At 40.4% G+C, this 17312-nt stretch overlaps 1 protein-coding gene across 6 annotated transcripts in view; it reads right to left on the bottom strand.

The window, feature by feature from the left end:
- The window catches only part of CTNND2 (catenin delta 2), a 641797-nt gene extending 631678 nt beyond the window's left edge, over positions 1-10119 (bottom strand). For 2 of the 6 annotated variants that reach the window (XM_032182073.1, XM_032182078.1), the window contains exon 1: positions 9910-10119. The gene's annotated coding sequence lies outside the window, so the exon portion shown is untranslated. The remainder of the gene's footprint in view (positions 1-9909) is intronic. The other 4 variants (XM_032182072.1, XM_032182075.1, XM_032182074.1 and 1 more) reach the window with 2 other exon arrangements.
- Between the last annotated feature and the right edge of the window lie 7193 nt (positions 10120-17312).

Below are 17312 nucleotides of genomic sequence, written 5' to 3'. Positions count from 1 at the left end.
TCAGAAAAATTATATAGGCATTCTATGCAGATGAACAGGTCTTACTAGTCTGAGTTGCAGATGGTTACCACACTTCCTAGTGATAAGAAGGGAAATTTAAGGAGTTCAATTTTCTCTCATCTTTTTATTTGAAAGCTTTATTCAAGTAACAATATTCCACATTTATAAGTGCATTCAACAGACATACAAAAAACTCAATATTTCTGAATGTATTCTGAATACCCAAAGCTTGCAGTACTATCTTCAGATGAACAGAAAAAAGCTGAACCTGTATCATAGCTTATTCCAGATCTGAAGACTAAACCACATCATTGAAGTGTGAAACTCATTAATCCTACTTTCAATGCAAACGCTGACAAGTTCTTTGGAAGGTGACAACATCCTAACCTGTATTAACAAGTTTACTAGCACATGGTTTTGGTGGATAGGTAGGCAAGTATGAAAGAAGAGTAGAACCCAAAAGAACAAACTAAAATCACCTTGAATGTGCATCAGGGAAGAAACAGAGCACATACATCTCCAGAGAAACAGCTCAAGAGACTATAGTAAGGATTCACCTGTACCCTTACAATCTACAGTGTAGGACTAATGCATTTCAGAAAGGGGATCAACAGGTATGTAGAACAGTTATTCAAAGATCTGCACTTTTAACTCTGTAACCTCAAGAGCAATCACTACTCCTTTCCATTCTCCCTCTTACTCCAGTTTCAAGTACAGCTTCACTTTTCTACTAGTACCATCCTTTATGGTCAACTCAGGCTTTTCACACCAGCCACTCATTCTCATTTATTAACCAAAAATATGACTACTGCACAGCAGACAAATTAGACAAATAAAACCAGGTGAAAAAAGCAAATCGTTTTCAGCTACTTGTCAATATATGGTAGTGATTAAACCCACAGTAGAACCAAAAGACCATATTTAAATAAAGATTTATTTGAAAAGTATTTGAAAAATGTAGGTATTTAAACGCTATTAATAAATGTAACTATTCCCTACAAGAACACATTTCCATATATTTAGTTACTTGTTTTAAAGGTCTTTGTATTACTTTCTAGAAAGTAATACAGTTTATTGACAAGCACTCTACAACATTGGGTAAACAAGCCTTGCACTTTCAGAACCTGACCGTTCTGGAGGTGGGGAAGAATATCTCTGTCAAGTGAATTAGTTAAACAAGCTACCAATGATTTTTTCTTTCTTTCTCCTTCCCACACCTCCATCATCATCCCCCTCCTAGAACTCTTACACATTAGTCAAAGTTGGAAGATGATCATTTGACCCAGTATGGCAAGACTTATAAATAATGAACTATAAGAAAAATTATGAACTAGTACTGAGATTACTCATTCTGCCTGTTTTATGATGCCACTGCAAATACCTGTGATTTTCTTTAAATCAAACAAAAACCCTTACATCATCACAAACATGATATTACAGAGTTATGGAAGAGTCAAGTTGGTGAAAAAATTAAAGAAGGAAAAATATTTCTGACAGAGCTTCATCTTGTAAAGCATAGATCTCCCATTGAATCTGTTGAAATTCTGTTACCTAATTCAATAAGAATATTATTGTTTTTTTCTTGGGGGAGAAACAAAATTGCACAGCTTTGGAGCTTAGTACACATGATATGTAATAAAGATGCAAAAGGGATTTCAATATTTGATGCAGGTGCAGCTAGTTTCATACTTGCTTATAGCATATAAGTAGTGTTGATGCACACAGATCTTAAGCATGTTTGAACTGTTTTGGTTTGGAGTATCTGCACAAATGTCCTGTTATAACTTGTATATTTTTGCGAATAAACACTCTGGAAAACATTTCTAAAGATGTTTACTAGAAATCATCAGATTGGCTCAACTATCTATGTTAAAGGACTGAATCATCATCTTTTTACTTCACTGACAGTACAGCAAGCATGACTTTGACTTTCAGCCTCTCTGTCCTCACCTTCCTTCCCCCACCATTTTTTTTTTTTTTTTTTTTTTTTTGTGACACAGGGAAAAATGCAAAAGCCATTTATATTGCAGAGATTCTTTGGCTACTTGACAAACATCACTGCTCCCAGTCTGCTCTGTCAATAGACCTCCACCAATCTGTCATTCGGGGACCTGAAATATTGTCATCACTGCTGATCAAAAGCCAAGCAGCTCCCTGCTGGATATTTTTAGAGGGGAGACAATGCTGAGAGAGCCTCAAAGAACAATCCATCAGCCATGCCAGCCTGAAGACTCCAGTGCACAGAGAAACACTGTAGAGGAAACCCCTGTTCCTCATAGGCCAGCTGAGACAAGGTTCTGGTTTAAGTGCCCTTCTGCTGAGAGAGCAACCAGGGTCTGCCTTTGGCCATAAGACCCTATAAAGGGACCTCCACCCTTATACTATACAGCACCTTCAAAAATATAGGTAGTTCTACACACACAAAAAGGAAAATCAGGTTCTTTGATGTGACTTTGCCCAGTACACTTTCCAATAGCACCTGCAGCTTCAGGTCAGAGATGCCAGATCTGAAATATACAATATACCAAAGTTCTGACAGAAGGTCAAGATTATCTGGCATTTAGCTAGTATTAAGTGCCAGATATACTATATTCCTCAAACATTGATGTTGCACTTATCCAAGAGTAAAAAAAAAAATATTAAAAAAATAATAAAATGAATCTTACTCTGGAAATCAAGTTAAATTGCCTTACTTAATCTAACTGTGCAAAGCTTTAGCCATTCAAAACTAAAACAAAGGCATAAAACATGATCAGAGTATAGAATTTTGGTTTTACCACTCTAAGTCTTCTCAGTTTAAAGCTTTTTATACTAATGCAAAAGAACTTACTAATGCAAAAGAACTAGAAAAAAAAAATATTTATTATTTACCACCAAAAATTTATGTCTCTTCAAATTGTCTGGGGACAAAAAAGCAGTGAAACTTACACACACACTGTACCTCCCAGACAGAGACAGAAAAGTAAGAATTTAATCCTATAAACTAATTAAAAGGTATTTACAGAGAGGGAGCATTTAGGACAACTGATCAAAACTCAATCTCAGAAAGGCAAAGAGATGTAAGTGTTGTTTTCACATCGTACTCCCACATTCCATCCACAGAGTGTAGCTGCTGCACAGACCCAGGCAGGCCTGAAGTGACAGAGAATATAAGGAAGCACTTGTTTCTTTTTGAAATGAGGAGTATTATCCATCCTCTGATAGCTCATTATAACAGTCAGCACTGAGAATTAAGTGGGTAGTATCCCAGAGGAAGCACATAGGAGCTAACGAACTTCCCTAATTTGACCAGAAATGCGTGCTTCAGTATTTGTTTTTACTGCATGAAATGTAATGGCACATTTTAAACACTTATTTACCTCAGTGTATTAAACAGTTGCTTTATAGAATAGTGCACTAAACTTCTTAAATACTTGATGGCCTCTGTTCAATGCTGCCATTTATATGAAAGATTTTTTTGTATGATGAGTGCTTCTAATGCCACTTTTTAAAAATCTGCGATTCTAAACTTACTCTTCGATTAGACATGCATGTTTCTAATTATGTTCAACCTGCTCATCCTTCTTTGAAGTGATGATGTCAGAGTCCACCAAGACCCTTGAGGCTTTGCGCAATAGCGTACTTGTTCTTGCCAAGCTTGTCAGACTTTCATCCAAAAATACATATTTCTGATCCCATAAAAATCTTTATAGGATCATTGTATTTATGCAGGTAAAAAAAAGAGGAAATGACACTACATATCTAAAATAGCATTCAATTATAGCATGCTATATGTCATTAGTAAAATAAAAGCATGTGTACTAGTCAATCCTTAATGAGGTGTGTGCCATTTTACAAATGCTGTTTTTCCCAGAGCAAACCAAACTTCACTTTAAAAAAGGAAAAAGAAAAAAAGAGACATAGCAGAGAAGCACTTGGGAATTAATTTGGTGATCCCTAAGCAAGGCTTCCAACACTGCTACTCTAAATCTTTCTGTTTAGCTTAAATGCCATAAAACTTATTTAATGACATAAACAAAGAAACCAAATGTCAAGCATCTTTAGTTGTTTCTTCATAATGATCATTCTGAGAAAGTATTTTGGCCTTCTATATTATTGACACTGACACAGAAGAGACATGCTTTCGCATATACAAGTTTTTCCATGCACTGCCAGATAACATACTTCAGCATTGCAGTAGAAATCCATACATAAAGCCACATGCTATTTGTAACTCAAGCTTCAGAAATATTTGCAGCAAGAATGGCAAGAATAATGATTCGTCAACTACTGTCAACTTGCTTCACTACAGCACAAGCTTCCCCCCCCCCATTTATTTATTTATTTTTTTAATATCCAAAGCTTGTTCATTCTATTTACTACTTTTGCAAGCAGAGTTGGTCAGACAAGATTAGACACTGAACTGAAAGTCAGGATACCCTGAACAGTTACTTCATCAGAAATATTCAGACAATTTAACAAAATGATTAATCATATTTGACAATTTTTAAAAACGCTCATAGAATGACAGACTGATTTGCAAGAATGCACCACATGATCAATTTTGTGGACCCATTCTAGCACTTATACTGTTTAGGAGTCCAATTCCCACACCTCAAGAAACTTCAGCTTCCAGACCATGCAATCTCCCTCTCAAAGGTACCAAACCATTCTGAAATAAGATGATGCCATTAAGCATGTTCAAAAGCTGCAGTGAAGTTTAGCTGTTGTAAGAAATGTAAGTGAGACAGAGATGATTTCAAAAATGCCTTCAGGTATCTGCTTATTTAAAAAGCTCTATTTCTCTGAAAATTCTGGCATAAAGACAGCAACAAGGCTTGCCCAGACAGGCTTTCCTTTCTGTATTTCTCTAACCTTGAGCCATTTACATTGCTGAAACATTTAAGCTGTTGTTTCCTTAGATAACTGTTCTCTGACCCAGCCTTCTGGGTCAGTCTTTTTTTCAGACATCTCCATATTCAATGTCATGCCATTTTTCATGCAAAAAAAAAGCTTTTGCCTTTCCCCATGCCAAACAAGTAAGGTAACAGTCAACCTCTTAGGAAGAAGGATGATTATTTTTAAATGTGCAAGTTTGACTTTTACGACAACCTACTTTCTGAGAAAGTGCATGTTCATGAATGAAGAAATCTGATGACTGCCCAGACAGGTACAACATTAGGAGAAGATACCAGAATGCCAGACCTTGCTATGATTCTATGATTGTGCACATTGTTTTCAGAGACCAGCACTCATTGGTATGAGTTAAACTCAGATAAATATAAAATCATTTAAGTGTATATAAAAGGAAATCAACACCACCGACAAAAAGTCTGCTAGCAAGCCAGTAACATGTACGTTCTCAAGTTCCAGTATTTTGTTGGAAAAATATAAACAAAAATTGTAAGGTTCACATGTTCCATATTCAACACACAGTACGGTGTTTTGTAGATATCCATCTTCAAATATTGTGGAAGTAGCACTCTATAGGGAAACAGGATTTAAAAGATAATACATTCCTCAAAATGTAGCATATAGAGCCTCAAGCCACCCCCCGAGAATCTTGCCAGTCAATCTTCCTTACTGCTTGCTGGTTTTAATATGAAATACATGCCCTTCTAGGACACAGATTACAAATTTAAGTAATTCTAGTGGTGCTAGAAGGTAAAACAATTCTCCACTGCCACACTGAAACTTATTTCCTATTATTTCCCCAAACATTTTAGCGATTTAAATGAAATTAACATGAGATAAACAAATATGTAAAAGTCTCATCCAGCATGTTTAAAAGTATTAAGAAGCTCGTCAAAATTCCTGTTTATGCTACATGCCTAATTTCATTGGTTCCCTTCAAGAATTCAGCCTTATAGGTATATTCTGGTGTTGCTCAATTGAACAATACTTGACTGTGTTAGGACAGAAGAATGTACCTACAGCTGAAAAGGGAGTCCATATATACTAAGCAGACAAAAGTAAGTTTTACTGTCAGTTTCCAAAAGAAGTTCTGTTGACAAAAAGTACTGTATTGTGAAGATTTCAGGAGATGAAGTCAACTGCAAACTTGGTAAGAAAAAAGGGGTGGGGAGAGAAAAAAAATGCAAAATCTTCCCCTAGAGAACATTAGATGAAAAGCCCCTTTGGCTCTCAGATGTTTTAAATTTATATTACTACTTGATGTGGACTCTGCATATTTCTGGCTCCCAAAAAATGAATGAAAACAGGTGAAAAATAATAGTTTGTTATACTGTGAAACTATAATGGTGAATGCAGTAAAACAACCAAATGTAACACCAAATATTGTTATTATATATGGAGATTTTAAGGAGGTTACTGCATTCTTAGTAGGTTTGAGAAATATAAAGTTTTAAAATTTCATTAGAAGACTTCCCTCCCTCCCCCCCCCCAAAAAAAAAAAAAAAAACAAAACAAAAACTTAAGCAAAATAGGGAGTGACTAAAGGACAAGATAATACATACTCTTCTGCACTTTATGTCTCCTGAAGTTATTGCTTATTACTATAATTGAATTTTGTAAAGCAGAACAGGCAGATTAAGAGCCAATATGATGCACTAGAAGTTTTCTTGCCAAGAACAATTTAAACAAATATTAAATACTTGCTGTCGTAGATAATGTTTCCCCATTTCCTAGTTTTACACCAAACAAGTAACTCATACAAGAAAAAAGAAAATCTATTAACATAGCTATCATTTTCTATGTAAACAGATACCACATTTCCTTTATATTTATAATGTCCACAATACTGTCAGAGAATCTGGTCAGGCAATCTGCTCTTACAACCCATTCACAACACCAAGTCAGCGCATCCCAAAGAACATAACATAAGAAATTATTTCAGTGTCACTCTCCGTTCAGGCCTCCTTCCAAGTAAACCTAACTACTGAAGTGCCACGAACCAAAGGATTGCGTGGTTTGCAATACACGAGCATAGCTGTCCTACTCAGAGAACTTATATTGAGATAAGATACACTAAGCTCAACATTTTACCATCACATTCTCCCTTAAAAAAGAAGGCAGAAAAACAATGTTTTTGCAGGCATATTGACTTGTCAGAAAAGTCAACCTCTCTTTCAGAAGCAAAAGCATTTTAGTGCTATTTGAGAGTCATTCTGTCATTAAAAAAAAAATAAACACATTATATTTAAAAATCCTGCCTCTCTTACAATTACTAATGTTGTGCATAATCAAACTACTAAATTTAATATTGTGCAGTTAAATAATCAACCAAAACACATCCTGTGCTAAGATCTTACTGAGATCTTCAAAAATGAGAGAAGCAATCCACTTAATTTTTGTCAAAGCAAGCTGTAACCAGAAATAGCAAACTTCACAACCTACAAGTGCAATCAATAAGAATCAAAACTACAGGTTCTTATTTAAGAAAATAGTGCCATAATAAATGTGTTTTCCTTATCTTGCTGACAGTCTTGAAAACAGTTGCTTCTAGGAATTGTTGAAAAGTATGTCTGAAATCCTAACAAAGATATGCTGGAATTTTCACAAGTGATAGGCTCTAAAAATCGTATCACACTGAACCATGAAATAGAAAATGTATCTGAAATTTAGTGCAAAATTTAACACTCATGGGTTCTGCTGATTTTGTTATCTGCTCCATTTACATGCCGATCTACAGACCTACTTAAAAGCATATTTCTTAAAACCCTTAAAATAAGCTGTTCCACCACTTCCTTTGTAGCATAAGTTGATTTTACACATCTTGAGAAACAAACACATTACACCAAATCACAGCCATTAAATTGATACCATCCATCAGCAAAGGTAAATTATGCAAATAAGAATTATGCAAACACTTTTTTTTTAGTTGATACTATTTCTATTTTGTGCAGCTGTCTGTCAGAGTTCATTATGTGAGGACAAAATTATTTTGGGAGCATACTTAAAAGAAAACAACACATAACAGAAGTCAAAAGCTAGTACCACTGATGAGCTATCTATCACTGCTCAACATGAGCTAATGTACCTGACAAACTGAACTCAAGCACAGTAGCTGGAGTTCCCTCCCAAAAGCATCTTTCTTGCAGTCCACAAAGAGCCATGCAATTGGCATTCAGAAATAAATACTTTGCTTCCTACTGGCAGCTTTGAGAGGTATTTCCTTTGGTGCGTATACACAGCACAGTTCTCTACTCTTCCTCCCCCCCCTCCTCAAAGCTTCTCTTATATAACAGCCTGCAAAAACCATCTCTGAACAGCACAATCGGGATGCAATTGATCACAGAACGCACGAGCCCTGCTTATTTATCACACCCTTCCTTGGTGGTTTAGTTTTAGGGTCAGGGTTGCATCCAAGTAAGTTATGCAAAGTGGTTCACAGAAGCTCTGGGGCTGTTGGGGTCTGAGGCCCACAGGTAGAGCCTGCAGCAGCTTTCCCTGCAGCCCCGCACTTCACTCCCTTCGTGCCACGTCATTTCTACGCTGACCAACTAACTGAGCTGCTTGGAAAACATCAGGCTGGCCTATGGGAGTTAGATAACTTTATCAGCTCATTTTTCAAGACAGGATGAACACATCCTTAAAGACAGGATGACACAGATATTCTTCCTTCTCTTGGTTTAGCAAAAGCCCACAACAGACTTACATAAACTCCACGCAATCCCAGGTAGTCCTCCCAATACCTTGAGGTACAGCTGTACATCTCCACACAGAGCTACAAACTACAGTTTGGGAGGTTTCATATTTTCACTTTACATACAGACTACCTACATACAGACTGCGAAAAAGCCTGCAACGTGAAGTTTTTACTTTAATCGTGTTACTACCAGTAGGTATTACCAGGCATACACGGTTTTAGGTGCACAAATATCAGCCACTGCAGCCAATAAAGTTAAGAGCTGGCTGTTTAATGAAGGGCCTCTGCATTTCAACCTATTTTTCTAGAAGTGTCAGCTATTCCCCTATAATGCTTAATCGTGCCACCCTGAATCAGAACAAAGCACACGCTACCACTTAAACTGTGAGAAAGAAAATGTCTGAGCACAACAAGACACTGTATTCTAGTCTTTCACATATCCATGCCTCGAGTCCCTCCAGGGGAAATTTAACATGGTTTCTAAAATGATTTCTCCTCGGGGTTTTTCCATATATTTTTTTTCTCTGAGATGCCCGGCCAGATGAATTTGTGTACGACACGCACTGCCTGCGCCGCTGCTGCACCTCCTCTGTGGTGACTTGATTCAGCTGAAGCCACGCTTCGCCCGATCGATGCGAGCACATTACACACCAGAATAAGAGTAAGGTAAGGGTAAAGAAAAGCAAAGCGCCTTTCCTTTCAGCCATTAAATATAGATCAACGGAGCATCGCGCTGCACAGCGCGGCTTCCTTCCCCACCCCCTCCGCCCGCTCCTCGAGCGCAGGATTTCGGGCACGCCGGCTTCAAAGGAGAACCCCCCTCCTCTCCATCATCCCCACCACTGCTCAGGAGACACACGGCCACCCAGACGGACAGACACACGGACACCCGCAGCCGCCCCAGGCCCATCGCGGCGGCACCTCCCGAGCGGGCTCCGCGCAGGGCCGGGCGCTGCCCCCGCCCGCGGGTCCCCGGGAGCCTTCCTCCTCCTCATCCTCCTGCTGCTGCTTCTGCCGCTCTCCCCCAGCCCGCTGCCGTAACGAGTGCATTAGTGCAGGGCGTCGGGAGGCACGGTGCCGCGGATGCCCTACATAAGCGACGGGCAGCGTATGAAGAAAGGGAGGAAAGGGCTGGGAGGAACGAGGGGAAATAAGGCACTTTGTCACCTCTCCGCTGAAGGCACAAACGCAGCCCAGCCCAGCCCGGCTGCCTCACCGAGGGGAGCAGCGCAGGAGCCCGCACCGAGAAGAAATAACCGCGCAGAGGGAGGAAGACGAAGGAGGGGAGGACCTGGCACCATTACTGTGCCTGCCGTACTCACCGATCGGCGCCGCTTCCCCCTGCTTCCTCCCGAGCAGCCTCCAAAACCCAACAGCAAATCCTCAGTCCAAGGATAGAAAAGGAAAAAAAAGGGGGGGAGGGGGGGCGAGCGACGGCCCCGGTCTTCACCGCAAGGTCCTGACCTTGCCCAGCTGCAGCACCTTCGGCTTCATCCCCCCCCTCCCCGGTGCGCCCCCGTGAGCGCGCCCAGCCGGCTCCGGGGGGCTCCGCCGCAGGACAGCGGCGGGGCTCGGCCCCCACCGCCCCGCGGGGCAAGGCGCAGGACTGCTGGTGGTGCTGCTGCTGGTACTGCTACTCCTGGTACTGCTGCTGCTGCCGCTGCTTCTCCTGGTGCTGCTGGGGCTGGCGAGGGCTGCGCGGCGGCGCCGTAGCGCAGCGCGCCTGGCGGGCGCACCGGCCACGGGCTGTGGCCGAAGGAGAGCCGGGCTCCGCCGCAGCATCTGCCGCCGCCGCTCGCTCCCGCCCTCGCCCCTCCCTCCCGCCTCCCGCCCCCCTTCCCCGCTCCCCTCCCCGGCAGCAGGAGCGCGGCCGAGCGGGCGGGGCCGCGCCCGGGCCCCCCCGGTGCTGTTGGAGCTGGGCAAGGGGCGCGGAGGTGGGGTGGGAGACTGCAACCCGGCCGGGTGGGGTGGGTAAAACTTGAGGCCCGCCGGCACAAAGGGTAAAAGCGGAGAGGAGGCAGGATTTTTATTTTATTTTTTTTTTAAACGCCCCAGCTCGTTTCTCCGTCAGTTTTCGCTCTGCATCCTTAGGAATCCTCGGGTAGAAAAACCTACCAGGAGTCTCTTTGCGAGCGAAGAGGGTCAGGGATGTGGGAGTCGTGTTTACTCACACCGGCGCTTAACCCTTTGCTGAGAAACTTGCGGGAAAAGCTACTGAAATGGGGTTTCACCTGCAAGTTGCCGTGCCACCGGGCCCGTTACCCGACCGTGCGGAGCCCCCGAGGCAGGCGGCGGGGATGCTGTTATGGGACTCTCACCATCACCTTGCACATCGGGGCGACCGCTGTGCTTGGGGACACACGTTGGGGGGCAACGCCTACCCTCTGCCGTTCAGCCCCAGGAGCCGCGGCCGGTTTGGCAAGGCTGTAAACATCATCTTCCCCGGGGGTGAGGGGCCCTCTGGGTGGGGCAGGGGGGAGACCTGGAGTGTTGTGACAGCGCCATGGCTTCAGGAGGCCGTTTGCAGCACCCCCGGGGCTGCGCTAACACCTGCGGCGTCGCCCGAGCATCCCGCAGGCAGGCGCCGAGGAGCGCCACCGCCAGCTCGCACAGCGACTCCCTGCTGCCACCTCCCGCCCGGTGCCTCCACAGCTCTCCCCAGCCCTGCCCGACAGCCAAAAACCTGCTCCTCGCTGGGCCCTGAGCGATGTTATCCCCCCCGAGGCGGCTACAAGACCCCTTGTTCCCTTCGTGCCGCGTCCCGCGGTAGAAATACTCGTTCTCTGCGCTTACTCACCCTTTTTTTTTTTTTTTTTTTCATTATATAAATTCCCTTTTTTTTTTTTTTTTTTTTTTTTTTTTTTTTTACTATTGTCTTTTTACCTGGAGAAGGATTAAAACCAGGCTTTTGTGCGCCCTGCCTTCCTGCCTTGAGGTCAGCTCATTTACCAGGCATCATAATAAGTACACTTATTTTCATTTAATCAAGGATACACCACAGGAACAGAAGAGAGGGGAGAAACACACAGCAATGAGGACCCTCTGTAGGGGAAGGCTGGAGGCAGAAGGGTTTTGGAAGAATCTGAGAGGTGCCTGAAGACACCCCCTTTTCTCTCAGATTGCCTGGTTCCCCATCGCTATCTGCCATGACAGAGCACTCACCTTAAAACAGGATTCACAGAGCTACTCCTTCACCTGCTGATTCCCTCCCCAGAGTTTTCTTGCATCACCTTTAAAGGTTTCCATGCCTCATCCCCCATGGGGAGGTCAGAGAAGGGGCTTGGTCTTGGACAAGGTAACCAAACCAGATCTCCAGAAGTGCATTGCTGCTCCAGTTATGTCTGCTGTGGAGGAAGGGTAAGGGAGAGCACTAGGGAGATAATGAAGGTTAAAAGGGGTAGGACCAACTTTTAGAAGGTACAGCCCCCTCCATTGTAGCTACTGTCTGCCTACTTCTCACCCAGTGACTAAGCCTCTTGTTTGGACAAGCCAAAAGCCCAGACAGGTGGAGGCTGTTTGCTTTTTTGGTCAATCCTAGCCTTCTCAGGTGGAAGCAATAAGCCTCAGGGTTACTTGGTCTGTGCCTTGGGAATGGTGTATATGACCTAATTCTTGGTTAACTTTTTTTTTTTTTTTTTTTTTCCTTAAAAAAAGAAGGAAAAAGTAAAGGAAATGATGATCATATCAAAGCAAAGATTTTCATACACAGGCGTTGTAAAAAGTCTTTGTCATTTATACATGCCTGTAATAATTTCAAAGGTCCTTGAGGCCTTGGGTTTCTATTGGGTTAAAATAATGGCAAGTAAAACTTTTAGTTTAAAAATGTAAAAAATGTAGTAACATGAATAGATTTAAATCTAGTAATAGATTTTTTTTTTTCAGACAGTTTCCCACCTGAACAATAACAACAAAAAAAATTGTTTAAGCTTAGTCTCAAAGGCTGTGAGTTACTATAGCTAGCTGTCATTGATTATTTTCACCTGTTACCTAGATTAGGCAATCATTAGCAAGAGTGGAATAAAATCAGGAAAACAGGTTGCTGTTTTTTTTTTTTTTTGTTTTTTTTTTTTTTTTTTTGTGTGCGCCCTTTTTAATCAACTGAAAAATCATCTAAGCATAACTAGTTTTTCAAGTTAAGACTAACACTTTAAAGAAGTTATTTTTATCACTGTTTTATCACTTTCTAAAAATCATTTAAAGGTGGAATTATTTAAAGAAATGGAAAGCATCCATTGAAATAAACATTTCAGATAAGAAAGAATGTGTTTTTCGAGACTTATAGTATGGTGTCCTAATGAAAACAAAGTGGGAGTGAATTTAAACAGCTGATTCAAATTTCTTCTCTCCTATTTGACTATGATATTATCTTTAATAAGTCAAGTCAACAGTGGATTATGGTAACATTATTTGTGTTTTCCATTTTTCCTAAATTGTTGTGTGGTATTATATACACAATTGCTTACTTGACAGCAAAGTACATGTAAATCCTGGAATGAGAATAGCTTCCTATAAAACAAAAAGATGACAAGAGAAGGTTTACATGATTGCATTTGCATAAGCTTGTGCCCTGATCCTATGGAAATATTTTTTAACAGTAGTATTTGAAAGAACTACAGGGTATTTTCTATTCTGAGACACAGCTGGTTTTGACTCAGTCTGGTTATGAGTAAATTACTGTTGAAGTGCTAAGCTTGACTGGCAATAGGAAGATACAATTGATTTTGCGGTACCTGCAGATTTTATAAAGGAACTTATATTTGCATTGGAAAAGTTGGATTGTATGTACTGAAGACAGCTCTCAGTTTCCTGAGACCTGACTGAAGTCCCAGCTTCATCCAGGGATAATCAAATAGACAGTTATGAACAAAATTTCTATTAAAACAGATGGATTAAAGTCTTTTTTATATTTTTATTTTTGGATCTGCTGGACTTTAAAAAATCATTTTAAGAATTAGCTTAATGGAAGCTAATAGCTTCCATTAATCACCTAAGCAATTTGACATTTTCAGTATATCAGATCTTTACGTAAAATGATAAAAAAGGTTTAAAAAACCACTGTTTTCCGCCCCAGTTAGAGATAATTAGCCATGTTATTCAATAATAATTATTTAATAACAAAACTTTATCTAAGAAGTCCTGACTAATGGGACAGTTGGGATTTCACACAACTCCAAGAAAAAACATACTAAAAAAAACACTTAAGGGGAGAAGAGAAATTGTGACTGATTATTTCTATCAATTAAGCACATGAATTAAAGAGAGTTTGAGGATTTTATGTATAATTATCTTAAAAAACTGTTGGTAAGTTGTTCTTCAGAAGATGGAAGGCCAGAAGTTCAAACAAAATTCAGTGTAACGTAACAGTTGTGGTTTCCAGGTTCTGGTAAAAACAGAGTTCACTGTTAAAGATTCATATCCTATACGAGCACAGGTTATACAAATACCTGAATGTTCTGAAACAATTTCTAAACCCTAATCTCGTGAAAGAAAGTAATCTCAATCTATCTTCCCACGAACCAGTTTTACGAGCAGTGCGATGTCAACTCAGCTGAAAATTAAAGTCTAGTTTTAATAGTTCAAAACATGTTTATCCCTATTAGTGTCAATTAAAATGCCAAGCTATTCTCAGAATGTATTCCTTAATACACTTAGAGCTGCAAAAGCATTTAGGATTAAGGTTTAACACTTAAAAAACTGCATTGTAACTCTCAGATTCTTTTTTCCTTTACACGGTACCTGTTCACATAGTGCATTGAATAAGTCCATCTCAAAAGTAGAGACTATGCTGCAAAAGGCCAAGTAGAAATCTTGCCACAGATTCAGATTCTATTTGAATAGCAGTTACTGAAATATCATTATACTGCTTTTGCTTTTATTTAATCCAGTTATGTGTGAGTTTTAGTTCATATTTTTCTATGACGGGAAATACTGTCACAGTTCAAGGAAACAGTAGATTCAGCAACTATTTAGACTTCAGTGAAGACTGAGATATTACTTACCCTGGAAGAGAAGTGAATGTTTTGGCATATCTTGCGATTATGTAGTGTATTTCCTAATTTATTCTCTAATGTATTTAATCAGTAGCAGGAAAGATGAAGCTAAATTTAATTGTCTGTTAACTCCATGAACAGCACTCTCCAAAAGTCACACACTTCTGCTTTTTCCATCCAGCATGGTTTATGTTCCCAGAGACTGTTAATCTGTTTTCCCGGTGTGCAGAAAACTCACATCTCATATGATGCCTGTACAGATCCATACCCTCAAGTTCATTTAGTAGTTACACTAGCAGTCTTTGTGAAAAAACAAACCACTGAAGGTCTACAGGTTAGCAAGTATTTCTTGCAAGAACTTCCTTGCTCCTCACAGCTTTTCGTTTAGTCTTCTTACATTACGTGCGCATTATTGTTTTAGTGTACAGGAGAACTCTTGATAATATTTATGTCTGTACCAGAGTTTCTCACTTATGCATTTGATGTATTCAAAGTGGTTGCCCCACAGATATGTGTAATTCTGGAGGGCACTGATTACAACATGTACCCAAGGTGCTCTAACATGCCCTATACATACTGAGGCCCAGCAACTACCGTGGACTTTATTGATGATGTAGATGCAATGCGGGCATAGAGTCCTGCAACCTTAACAGATGTCAAAAAACTCAACCTGTTTTCCAGTCTTTGCACTGTACTGGTGAGTAATGAAGATATTCCCTGTTGGAACAAAGGATGCTTCAGCCAAGTGTGTCAAGAAACAAAAGTGCTTATTTTCATCTCTTTCCTCAGCTGAGCTCTTCTGTACTTTGTAGTTCTGAAACAGATCAAAGAATCATATCATAGAATAGTTTGGGTTGGAAGAGACCTTAAAGATCACCTAATTCCAACCCCCCTGCCATAGGCAGAGGGGTACCTCCACTAGACCAGGTGCTCAAAGCCTCATCTAACCTTGCCTGGGGCATCCACAGGTTCTCTGGGCAACCTGTGCCAGTGCTCCACCCTCGTAGTAAAGAATTTGTTCCTTATATCTAATCTAAACATATCCTCTTTTCATTTAAAGAAATTTCCCCTTGCCCTGTCATGACTTTCCCTGACAGTCCCTCTCCAGCTTTCCTGTAGAGCCCCTTTAGTTACTGGAAGGCTGAAATGAGCTCTTCCTGGAGCCTTCTCTTCTTCAGGCTGAACAACCCCAACTCCCTCATCCTGTCTTCATAAGAGAGGTGCTCCAGCCCTTTGACCATCTTCGTGGCCCTCCTCTGGACTTGCTCTAATACTCCTATGTCCTTGTTGTGCTGGGGGCCCCAGAGCTGAATGCACTACAGAGGCCTATTTTTTCCTGCTTTGACCTGAGAATTCCTTTGGTGAAACCCCAGTATTCATTTGTCTCAGGAAAATTTTGGAGTGTGTCAAACTGTCTTCTTCATGCAGGTTAGCTAGTCTTACACTTTTTGCTACAGGTTCTCCTGCATAACTGGATGTCTGTAGTATTGTATGTGATCTGTAGTGGAGAGATATGTTTGTCATCATCCCATAGATTTTTCAGTCTTAATCTCACTTCCATGAACTAACTTTTTTTAGAAAGAATTATTTTAGCAAGGAAGGAGCATTAATTGCTGCAGTTTAAATGGCCATTTACCAAAGAGTAAAATGGATGAGTAGGCAATTACATGCTTATGGATGAAAAGTAGAACACTGAATTTTCCTTAAGAGAGTTTTCAGCATTATGATTTTCTACCTGAGAAATTAGGTTTTAACAATATTGTTGTAAAAATTAAAATAATGACAAGTTGAAATAAATAACATTTAAAAAGTTATAATTTGTCCAACTTGTTACCTGTATTGAAGATAGCTTTCAGCACTACTTTTAAATACATCAAGAAAACAAGGGGAGCACACGGAGCAGGATTTTTTTCCTCCTTCTATTCTGCTTCTGCTCTTTTGATCTCAGGGAAGAGAAAGGGAAGGGAAACATGAGTTTCTTATCCTATGCTTTTTCAGCAGAAAAAGTAACTGCTTATTTTGGTCTAATCCTGTTATTTAAATCTCTATATTGCTGCAGACCTGGCCACCTTGTGTTATTTTCAACCTAGTGAAAAATAGAAAAACATACTTTATCAGTACCAACTGCTTCAATTAAAAAGAAAAAGATTAATTTTGTAGTGAGGTGGGGGTTGGTCTATTCTCCCACGTGCCTGGTGACAGGATGAGGGGGAATGGGCTAAAGTTGCACTAGGGGAGGTTTAGGTTGGATATTAAGAAAAACTTCTTTACTGAAACGAGTTGTTAGGCATTGGAATGGGCTGCCCAGGGATGTGGTTGAGTCACCATCCCTGGAGGTCTTTAAAAGACGTTTAGATGTAGATCTTAGTGATATGGTTTAGTGGAGGACTGGTTAGTGTTACGTCAGATGTTGGACTTGGTGATCTTGGAGGTCTCTTAGAGCCTATCTGATTCTGTGATTCTGTGATACCTTTCATGCAAGAAGAGAAAAAAAAAAAGTCAAAAGAAATTAAGTAATATAAGTACTAAGAGGGCACATAATAAGCTGTTGCTGGATCCTACTGTAACATTTCTCTCTCTCTCTCTTTCTTTTTTTTTTTTTTTTTTCTTTTTTTTTTTTTTAATCAAGGCCTTATTAAAAATTTATCTACATTAAATTTATTTGGCCATTGTTTTTGTCTGGATTTTGGATTTCTTACTTCTACAATGACCACACAAAGCAACTGTAGATTTCA

This window comes from Aythya fuligula, chromosome 2 (assembly GCF_009819795.1).
Source record: "Aythya fuligula isolate bAytFul2 chromosome 2, bAytFul2.pri, whole genome shotgun sequence".
Classification (NCBI taxonomy): domain Eukaryota; kingdom Metazoa; phylum Chordata; class Aves; order Anseriformes; family Anatidae; genus Aythya; species Aythya fuligula.
The sequence above is the reverse complement of the archived record's forward strand: the minus strand, read 5'-3'. Positions and strand labels throughout refer to the sequence as shown.